We start from the raw sequence: 7,617 nt of genomic DNA, 5'->3' as shown, positions 1-7,617 counted from the left end.
GTCCTCGAGAATCCATCTGCTTCCTCCAGGAAACCCTCCTGGACCACCACCCCTGGGTTAAATTTCTCCCCATGGGCTCCCACAGCGTTGAACTGGGAGCATTGTAATGCTGTTCCCTGTTATTCCCCCTGAATTAGAGGTCATGTCCTCAAAGATTTACAAAGGTTTTTTAATTCCTTTCTAACCCCAGGTGCCTAAGGAAGGTAAAAGAGGAGTTGGAGGGCGTGAGCAGGAAGGGCCTTCCACCCCTCCTCCTTCCCTCTCTCCCTAGTTCAGCTTTCTACTACCCTAGGTCACTTGTCCCCTCAGAAGGCTATGGCAGTGGGTAGGAAGTGACAGAGCTGAGACCCTAGCTTTCTTGTCCAGGGTCAGTGAGATCCTAGAAGAGCAGAGAGATTTCTGAAGCCTGGAGAGAAAACAGTGACCAGGCTATGGGCCCAAGAGCAGCGGTGCTGTCTGGTTGGCAGAGGAGACATATGGACCCCGTAATCAGGCCTGCCTGGGAACCCTGTGTGGGCAGCAAAGACTGTTTAGCCCTTTTGTGTCCTTCCGGAGGTGACTTGCTGGGAGCTGTCAGGCATGCATCTCCTGCAGAGGGCCAGGCTGCTGGGGGGCCCTTCTGCTGCTTCCAGAAAGAGAAGTGGAGACAGAAGGTTGGAGCTGCAAGGGGCCTCCAGGGCAGTCGCTGTGCCCAAAGCCTCATTTCACAGGTGAGGAGGCTAAGGCCCAGAGAGGAGCAGGAACTTGCCCAAGGTCACACAGCAGGCTTGGACCAGCAGCCAGGGCTCTTTGCCTCCCATCTGAGGTACTGGGATGCTTAAAACTCCAGGACAGGGGTGAGGGACTCATACTCAGCCCTCAAGACAGGCTTTGAGGTGTCTTTCTGTTTGGAGGTTTTACTGCTGTTGTTTGTTTTCAGATAGGGTCTCCTGTAACTCCCTACTGGCTTCCAATTCACTACCTAGACTAATGAAGAAGACCTTAACCCTCCTGTCTCCACCTCCCAGGTGGCCTTATAGGGGCTATCCCTGCAACCCAGGTGTATGTGGTGCTGTGGGTTGAGCCTGGAGACCCACGCGTGCTAAGGCAAACATCTTACCAACTACATCCCCATACCTCTGTTTTGTTTTACAAATATATATGTGTGTGTATGTGTGTGTGTGTGTGTGTGTGTGGTGTGTGTGTGTGTGTGTGTGTGTGTGTGTACATATATATGGGGGGGTTGAGACAGGGTTTCTCTGTATAACAACCCTGGCTGTTCTGGAACTCACTATGTAGACCAGGCTGGCCTCAACCTCACAGAGATCCCCTTGCCTCTGCCTCCTGAGTGCTGGGATTAAAGGCGTGTGCCACCACCGTCCTGCTATTAATTTATATTTTTAAAGACAAGTTCTCACTATGTAGTTCTGGCTATCCTGGAACTCACTATGTAGACCAGGCTGGCCTTGAACTCACAGAGATCCACCTGCCTCTGCCTCCCAAGTGCTGGGTTATGTGCCACCATGCCCAGCACTCTTTGTTGTTTGTTTTTAATTTTTTCTCTTCTCTGCTCTAATTTTACAAACATATCTAAAATGACTTGAAGTCCCTTAGTAATAGCAAAATAAAAATCAATGAAGTAAAAAGGGGATGCTGTCAGGGGAGTAACCAGCTTCTGGCTGTAGTCGAATGGTTTCTTTTCTCAGTACTCACAAGGACCCCCCGGAGAGAGAGCAGGTGTCAAGTGGATGGGTCATTAGCATCTCTGTGCAGTGACTGAGACTGGAACAGAGGCCTAGGTGAGAAGCCAGTGGCCCTGTTCAATCCCCAGAACCCACGTAGTAGAAGAATACAATTTTCAAAGTTTTTCTCTGACCTCCACACCCACACCATGTTGTGCACATGCTGCCCCCCAGAAAAATGAATAAATAAATTTAATAAAAACTTTAATCTTCTTGCTTCGCTGGGTCAGTTCTCCACCTGTTGTTCCTCTGTCGCCTGGACAGGGCAAATTAGCCTGGAAGAGGCTGCCATGAGTTTGACCTTTGGCAAAATGTTTAAATACTGAGGGTCTAGGTTTACTAAAAACTGTCAAACTGAGCGGGACAGCGGTGGCACAAGTCTTTAATCCCAGCACTCAGAAGGCAGAGGCAGGCAGATCTCTGTGAGTTCAAGGTCAGCCTGGTCTAGAAAGCAAGTTCCAGGACAGCCTGGTCTATAGAGTGAGTTCTAGGACAACCTGGTCTATAGAGTGAGTTCCAGGACAGCCTGGTCTATAGAGTGAGTTCCAGGACAGCCTGGTCTATAGAGTGAGTTCCAGGACAGCCTGGTCTATAGAGTGAGTTCCAGGACAGCCTGGTCTATAGAGTGAGTTCCAGGACAGCCTGGTCTATAGAGTGAGTTCCAGGACAGCCTGGTCTACAGAGTGAGTTCCAGGACAGCAAGAGCTGCTATCAAGAGTGAGACCCTGTCTCAAACAAACACACACTCTGTGGCTGTGGTTCTCAGGCAGGTTCCAGGGAAGGGGGTGCTCTGGAGACTGGAACCAGCCTGACCCAGTCTGAGCCACGAGCAAGATGACTTCACTTCAGCTAGCTGGGTGGATCTGAGTGACTGAAAGTAGCCCATGAGAAGCTGTTATATAGCTCTAGCCTTTCACCTGCCTGCTAACCTGCTCACCTGGCCCATCCTCTCTGCTTACAATGCTTCCTTTTCTAGAAACTTCCAGCTACTCCTAGTTTTCTCACCTATGCTATAGTATCTAAAAGCCTCCCTCTCCAATATCCCAGCCTTAGCTACTTAAACTACTTTGTTTGTTTGTTGTTGTTGTTAAGTCGGGGTTTCTCTGTGTGCCCCGGCTGTCCTAGAATTTGCTTTGTAGCCCAGGTTGTTGTGAAACTCACAGAGATCCGCCTGCCTCTGCCTCCCAAGAGCTGGGATTAAAGGTGTGCGCCACCACTGTATGGCTATACCACTGCTCTTGCCCTAAGACATGCACACACATGCATGCATACATATTCACACGTGCTTGCACACATATACACATATTGACAGTATTTCTTGGACCTTGGGCTTATGCCTTGGCTCTTAACCAAATCCTCCACTTATATATGTGTCACCTCAAACTAACAGTACCTCAGTTTTTCTGTCAGTACAGTGGGCTCATAGCCACCTTCAAGGGTTTTGTGAGGCTTCTGGAACTTGAAGCAGGTGCCCAACCAGCAGCCATGCTGGCCATCTGAAATTTTCACAGTGAGTCTGTGGGCAGTTCTCAACAGGGAGCAGGTCTCCAGCGGGGGGACTGGAAGTCCTTACGTTCCCAGGGTCTCCCGGAGCCACTGGGGAATACCTGCAGGTGCCCACCACCTAGCCAAGGACAGCTTTTCCATTTTTCTATTCTCTGATGTGTCTCTAAGGTGGGGGGAACTCTCTGGAGCTGGAGGAATGGCAGAGCCTGAGGGATCTGGACAAGGTTCTCCTGAGGAGCCCCGCCCTGCCCACCCCACTTGCTGTCCCCAGTGAACCTTTGCAGCTGCCTCCTCCCAGCGTGGGCAGCCCTGGGAGATCTAAGGCTGCAGAGCCACTGAGCTAATTAAGAATGACAAAGCACTGTGTAATTGCCAGCGACAGATGAGTCCCCTGCCTCTTCCTGTCCTCCGTCTCTGGCCCTCCCTGGAGGCCACACTGAGAAGCTGAGCTCTGACGATGTCGGGAGATGATGGGACTGGCTGTCTCCACCACCCTCTTGCAGGAGGACACTGAGCAAGCTTCCTCGATTGTCTTAAACTGCCTCCAACACACACACACACACACACACACACACACACACACACACCAGCACCACCACTACCACCCTGTGCCATCTACAGGGCCCGTGACCTTGTTCAAAGAGGAGGAGAAAACAAGATCCAGGGCCTCCAGAGGCTCAGCAAGGCTTTCTGGCTCAGCCCCTCTCACTCACCAGCTGTTCCCAGCTGTGCAGCCTTGGGCAGGCCACTTGCCTCCTCTGAGCAAGCTCTGTGCCTATGCTGTGGAGGTTGTTCACGCACCTGGCTGTGATCAGAAGAGCCCTGTATGTCCCAGGAGGGAGCCAGGGCAGCCTGCCTTGCAGAGGGAGGACAAGTCTGAGATTGAGAACTCGTGAGCGTGTGGGGGAGGGTTTGATGTCTACCACATATCAAAAATTAAAACATTAGGCTGGGGGGGAGTCTTCCTCCAACTAATTTTCCACGTATTTTTTTAAAAATATTCATCTTTCTTCCCTTCTTCCTTCCTTCCTTCCTTCCTCTTTCTTTTATTATTATTATTATGTTTGTTTTTGGTTCGTTGGTTCGTTGGTTGGTTGGTTGGTTGGTTGATTGGTTAGTTGATTGGTTGGTTGGTTGATTGGTTGATTGATTGGTTGGTTGGTTGGTTTGATTTCAAAAAGGGCTCTCTGTGTAGTTTGTGTGTTCACATGATTGACGTCAGGTGTCTTCATCAATTTCTCAAAATTTTTGTTAAAAAATGATTTCGTTATTATTTGTCTCACATGTGGAGGTGGGTGAGTGCATGTGGCGTGTGACACGTGATGGTATGAATGGAGGTATCAGCTCTCTCCGACCACCATGCGGCCCCGGGGATTGAACTCAGGTTAGCAGCTTTGGCTGCAAGCCTCCCCAGGCCTTCATTTCTTGAGACAGCCTCTCTCCCTGAGCCCAGAGTCCGCTGATTTGGCTAGACTGGCTGGTCTAGCAGCTCCAGACAACATCTAGCGTCTGTCTCCCTAGCACTGGAAGGACAGGAGAGCACTGCGAGCCGGGCTCTTTTGTTTTAGGCTTTGTCTTGTTTTTGTTGTTTTCTGTTTGGTTTGGTTTGGTTTTTTGAGAACAGGCTGTCATCGAACTCAGAGATCTGCCTGCCTCTGCCTCCTGAGTGCTGGGATTAAAGATGCGTGTACCACTGCCTGGCTCGGGCCTGGCTCTTTATAAGATGCTGGGGGTTGAACTCAGATGCTGTGGTTGTTTTGTTTTGTTAACTCTTTTAGCTCTTTAGGTGCCCACCACTCCCCAGCTCCCAAATAAATACACACATTGAGGCTTATCCTTACTTACGACTGCCCAGCCTTAGCTGACTGTTTCTAGCTAGCTTTTCTCAATTTGACTTACCCCGTCTACTTTTTATCTCTGGGATTTTCTTTACGTCTTACTCCATGACTTGCCGTGTAGCCCTGATACCATCCTCTCCTTCCTTTCTCAATCCCCAATCATCTTCTCTTCCCAGAGTTCTCCTCCTATTGATTCTCTCTGCCTGCCAGCCCTGCCTATCTTTCTCCTTCAGTGTTAATGACCATTCCACTTTGTTAGACCAATCAGGTAGTTTAGGAAGGCACAGTAACACAGCTTCACAGAGTCAAACAAATGCAGCATAAAAGAAAGCAACGCATCTTCGCATCATCAAACAAATGTTCCACAGCATAAACAAATGTAACTCATCTTCAGATATTATTCCACAACACTTAGGTCCTTGTGCTTGTATGGCAAGCGATTTCCTAATAGAGCCTGTCCCTGTCACCTCACATTGTTTTAAGTAAGTGTATGGTTCTGTATTGGACCGCTTTTGTAGAAGGCCACAGACTGGAGCCCATAGCTTTTTTTTTTTTTTTTTTTTTTGTCTTTCGAGACAGGATTTCTCTGTGTAGCAGTCCTAGCTGTCCTGGAACTAGCTCTTGTAGACCAGATTGACCTCGAACTCTCAGAGATCCGCCTGCCTCTGCCTCCCAATACTAAGTCTTGTTTCCTAGAAACTTCTCTTCGGATCCCACGCTCCTTTTCCCTTTTGGTTTCCTACAACCATACACTGCACTGAGTGACCTCGTTCTGCCCACCCCCTACTTTCTGTGTTTTCTTTCTCCTCCAAGCTTCTTCCTATCCTGTTTCTCCTACCTGTAAAGCTTTCCCCAGCTTTGCCCTCTTCCTTCAAGGCCTGACCAAATGTCACCACCTCCAAGAAGGCTCTCCTCCTGCTGCCCCAACTCCTGCCCTCATCAGTGACCCATGAGGCAGGCCTCACGGGCTAAAGCTTGAGGTCTGGACTCAGCCCTGTTTATCTCAGTTGTGACAGGCAGGTGACTGTCCTATTGAGATATACAGGCCCCAACTGTATGAAGTGTTGAGACGCCGTGAATGGCCTGCAGGAAGAGATCTGAGAAGTGCCGGCCGCTGCTGTCACGCCTTGGGACTGGGCCAGTCTCTTTCTTCTGGTTCATCGCTAGACAGAGGGCAGGGGCTCCTCAGAGGGTCTGACTCACCTGCAGGCTTCCTGGGAAGCCTGTGGTTTATGCTGGGTGTGCAGCCCACCCAGACTTGCAGCTGCTTCCTGCCTGGTGTTGCTGTGCCTGGAGCAGTCTTCTGAATGGCATTGACAAACCCGCCCTGGAAGAAAAAGCATGTTCCACGCTGGTGTGGAGCGTTGGCACAGAGCACAGGTCTCCCCTCAAAGGGACTAAGACAGTTTATTTTGAGCCAAATGTGAGTGGCTACGGCCCAGGATAATAACCTCCGTGGGAGCAGTTACACGAGATTTTATTAGTTACCAAACAAAGGAAGTCATTAATCAAGATGTTCCCCAAGTATGCAAGTGGGAACACAGGTAGGTAGGTTGTAACAAAGCACGAAATACTGTTATGGGTCTCAGGTGCTGTCTGATGGTATACTCAGCCTTTGGGTTGGTGGAAGCTAGTAGTCTTTTTTTCTTCTTTTTGAGACAGGGTTTCTCTGTGTAGCCCTGGCTGTCCTGGAACTGACTCTATAGACCAGGCTGGCCTCAGACTTGCAGAGATCCGCCTGCCTCTTCCCAAAGTGCTTAAAGGTGTATGCTACCTTTCTAGGCTAGTCTTTTTGTTTGTTTTAAAGATTTAATTTAATTGTATGTACATTGGTGTTTTGTTCACATTCATGTCTGTGTGAGGGTGTTGGGATCCCCTGGAACTGGAGTTACACACAATTGTGAGCTGCCATGTGGGTGCTAGGAATTGAACCCAGGTCCTCCGGAAGAGAAGCCACTTCTCTTAACCACTGAGCCATCTCTCCAGCCCGGAAGCTAATAACCTTAATGAATGCATTTGAGCCAGATGATGGTGGCCCACACACTCAGGAGGCAGAGGCAGGCGGAGCTCTGTGAGTTCAAGGAGAGCCTGGTCTACAGAGGGAGTTCCAGTCGAAGTATAACACACGGGGATGGACAGTGAATGCTTCTATTTTATTTTACTTTTTAAAGGTTTGTTTTTATATTGTGTGTGTGTGTGTGAGTGCGTGCCACAAGCACGCCACAGATGCGAAGATGCTATAGTGGTAGGAAGAGGGTACCAGATCTCCTGGAGCTTGAGCTGCAGGCAGTTGTGAGCAGCCCGGCATGAGCGCTGGGAAACAAACTCCTGAAGAGCAGCCAGTGCTCTTAGCCACCGCGTCATCTTTCCAACCCCACAAGTGGCTGGACAAAAAATAACCCAGGAAAATTTGGCTTTGAATCTGGTATTCTAACCCTGTAATCATGACATTTGAATCAAGCGTTTGACTTTGTAGAATTCTTCAGCACAGGTGTGGTCCCTCCCTCTGGCGACTTCAGTTCACAACAGCGCTTGCTGATTCCCGTGGCATC

Source organism: Myodes glareolus, chromosome 6 (assembly GCF_982192425.1).
Source record: "Myodes glareolus chromosome 6, mMyoGla1.1, whole genome shotgun sequence".
Classification (NCBI taxonomy): Eukaryota; Metazoa; Chordata; class Mammalia; order Rodentia; family Cricetidae; genus Myodes; species Myodes glareolus.
Note: the sequence above shows the minus strand (reverse complement) of the source record.